Genomic DNA, 3,744 nt, shown 5'->3' with positions numbered 1-3,744 from the left:
ACCAGATGATAGGAAAGAAAGTAAACAAGGCAAGCATCCTGTTTCACAATTTGCTTCCTTCCTCAAAATGACTGGTGTTTTATTGATTCTTTTGACCAAAAAATACCCTACATTGATATTTTCAAGCCCAGATGATGCTCCTGTCTTTGCTAAGGAATGAGTTAAAGTCATTGTCTTATCAATAGACTATGGATTAGTTTTAACTGATTAGGTTATATTGCTTTTGTCCCTACTGAACCTTATCTGATACTTTAGTGTCTGGCTGCATTGCCCAACCCTCCACCTGTAATATTCTTATGTACTGCCATATGCTCACGTAGAGAAACAGACCTTCTTCCTCAAACTGAACACTGCCTTTTCATCTTCCTACTTCACTCTCAGGAAACAGAGATCTCAACAGGTTTTCTGGGCGGCCTGGGCCACAAACAGGATTATATTCCCCAATGTAAACTCTAGGGCTTGAACATTGACAGATGCAAGATTAATGAATGGTGTCTGTGCTTCTGGAAGAGACTGGGGATATTTTTGTGGGTGGCTTTGACCCTGTTACATCAAACTTATGAATCACAGATGACTCCTGTCCCTGTCTTGAATCCTCTTCTGTCATAGAGGTAGAGACTATCTATAGTAGAGAGTGGGAGAGATGCCTGTCATAGGCCTTCATTAATTGAGTAAATATTTAGTGAATCTTTAATATGTTTCAAACACTCTTCTATTTGAACAGGCCAACATGGTACCTCCTCTTTTGGGGCTTACAAATTAGCCAAAAGGGCTAACAGTAAACAAGTGAATATAGTTACATATAAAAAGGAAGTAAGCTTTAAGAGTTGAAGCTATAGAGGAAGTGACCTCAAGGCAAGCAGCAACAGTAGGAAACCCTATTGTCAATCACTTTTTAATAAAGGTGTATATTATCTTTTAATTTTTGTAATTAACTTTTAATTTTAGATTGTTGCCTTAACAAAATCCCACTGACTGGGTGGCTTAAACAGCAGAAACGTATTTTCTCACAGTTCTGGAGGCCAGAAGTCCAAGATTAAGGTGTTGACAGATTTCACCTGACGCCTCTCTTCTTGGCTTGTGGAGGGTCGTTTTCTCACTGTGTCCTCACCTGGTCTTCCCTTTGTGCGAATATCCCTGGTGTCTCTGTGTGTCCTAATCTCTTATAGAATTGGATTAGGGCCACTGCTAACTACCCCATTTTAATTTAATCACCCCTTTAAAGATTCTGAATACAGTCACATTCTGTGATAGGAGTGGTTAGGATTTCAACAAATGAACTGGAGGGGGCGGGTACACAATTCAGCCTATAACAAATCCTGTGAGTAGGGACAGTTATTATCTTCACAGATGGGACTCAGAGAAGTAAAGTAACTTACCTCGAATTTGAACTTCACGATCTATGCATTTAATCAACTCAGAAATTTGGGAGGTATGTTATTGGAAACCAGCAAAATTGAAATGGGTTGTGCACCCAAAAGCATATGGTATGAATTCAGCTGGTCTGAATTCAAGTTCTTATATTCCTGCTCACAAATGTGTAAGGTTAAGACTGTTAGCCACACTAAGATTATTTTTTATGCCTTCCAATGCACTTTGAAAATTTCCATTCTTTTCTATTTCATTAAAAAAAAAAATCCTGGTAATAATCTGTTAAACTGATTGCTTGACACGCTAATAGGTTGTGGGCCACATTTGAAAAACACTGCGTCATGTAGCTTCTGTGGCCATGAACTCTTCTCAATTAGTGATGCTAGCTCAGAGTTCTGGTGTTCCCTAGTCTTCACTGCAGGTGCAGAATTCAGTGAAGGACAACTCATAAGAAGGAAGTTAAGTTCTCTTAATGAAAAAAGCAGATGCCATACAATGTTTTAATTTTATTTTTGCTCTGCTGAGTGCTGTTCACCTTTTCTCCCCTCCTGTGTCCTGACTGATAGAGTGGGCACACAGGAACTGAGGAAGAGGTGATTGGATGTCAGCTTTTCCTGATATTCCCCTACATGGGTGAGTGCTGCCAGGTCCCTTATCTCTGTTGCGGTTTGTACTTAATCTTCTTGGCACGGGATGAGAACTGGGAGAATTACAGGCTTCTTTCTCAGGTAGGATATGGCAACTAACATTTACTACCTCAAAACAGGAAATGAATGGGACACTTGTAGCCTTGAAGTGTGTGTGTGTGTGTGTGTGTGTGTGTGTGTGTGCGCGTGCATATGTGTCTGAGCACACTCACAGCACTAATGCACAGGTGCATAAGAATCAAGAACAGAGAAGGAGAGAAAGAATTAGATCCAGTAAGTAAGATAATTTATGGGCAATAACCTCTAATTCATTCACTTGGCTAGTAAAGAAACACGGGCCAGTGGATACCAGTCTCTCACCAATTTTCCCAGTTAAGTAAGTCTCCCCTCTTTTCTTAGGAGGGACCTAGTGAAAGGATGGAGAGAATGATGACAGCTTCCTCCCCAGCACATCCTCAAGGGACGTTAAGTATGGAATGAAAATTTCTAACGCTCCCTGACAGGTCAGACTGTTGATGAGAGTGCCTATTTTATGACCTAAGAAAGGAATGTAGGGAGAGGCAGAGAAGGGTTTCCTCTACTCTAGCATTTTTAGATGTTAGCTTGTATGTTGCCACAAAAGCAAAGAGATGCTAGTGTATTATGCCCCAATGGGGGATGAATCAGACTCTCCTGTAGGTCAGGGATGGAGATGTCTAGTTTGAAAAAGCTCCTCTACAAATTCTGAAAAGCCCCTTCAGTTCTTTTTCCTCTCTCCTCCATCCCTTCCACACAAATTGAGAACCATTGATCTCGAGCAAGAAGGTAGGAGTGCCAAGAATAAGCCCTAAGGAATACTAATATTTGAGATTTAAACAAATGAAGGTAAACATATAAAATAGACCAAGAATCTTCTAGAAAATTGGGGGAATGCCAAGAGAGGATGGAGTTCTAGAAGCTAAAAGGATGGATTGCTTCAAGGTAGAATAGTTAGCAACATCACATGCTGCTGATTTTAATAATATTATCATTTAATAATATTATCAGTAATTTTAATAATGTTATTATTTTAATGACAATAATGTACTGGCTGTTCTGTACATGTTACCTCATTTGATCCCTCTGGAACTGCATGAGGAAAAACTGAAGATCCTTAGAGACATTAAGGAACTTGTTGGGATTTTCATTCTGGTCTGTGCAATTCTGAAACACATCCCCTTTCCATGCTATTCTGAGGTTGTTGGTGGTCTTGGTAGAAAGTGGGGAATGGAAGTCAGAGTGCTCTGAGTTCACACACTGTTGTTAATGGGGTTTAAGGGAAACCCCCAACTGCCCTCCCTGGATGCCTGGTTCCCCCCCCCCCCAGCTACCCTCCCCTGCTGGCCTGGTCACCCCCAACTGCCCTCCCTTGTAGGCCTGGTCTCCCCTAACTACCCTCCCCTGCTGGCCTGTCACCCCCAACTGTCCTCCCCTGTAGGCCTGGTTGCCCCCAACTGCCAGGTCAGCTCTTGGCATCACCAAGGCCTAGCTTCCTTTAACTCTTGGATGTGGCCTCTTCCCATTATGAGGTCCATATTCTATAGTCTCACTAATAACTTAAAGGTTGACAGACTATAGAATGTTTTAGAAGATTTAAACCTTGAAACTTCAAAACAGTTGATAGATTACATTTTAAAATGTTATAAAATTTTAATGTACTAGTTCAGTTGAGCCCACAAAATATTAATTTTAATCTCTCAGGGTAGAT

Source organism: Eptesicus fuscus, chromosome 7 (genome assembly GCF_027574615.1).
Source record: "Eptesicus fuscus isolate TK198812 chromosome 7, DD_ASM_mEF_20220401, whole genome shotgun sequence".
NCBI lineage: Eukaryota > Metazoa > Chordata > Mammalia > Chiroptera > Vespertilionidae > Eptesicus > Eptesicus fuscus.
The sequence above is the reverse complement of the archived record's forward strand: the minus strand, read 5'-3'. Positions refer to the sequence as shown.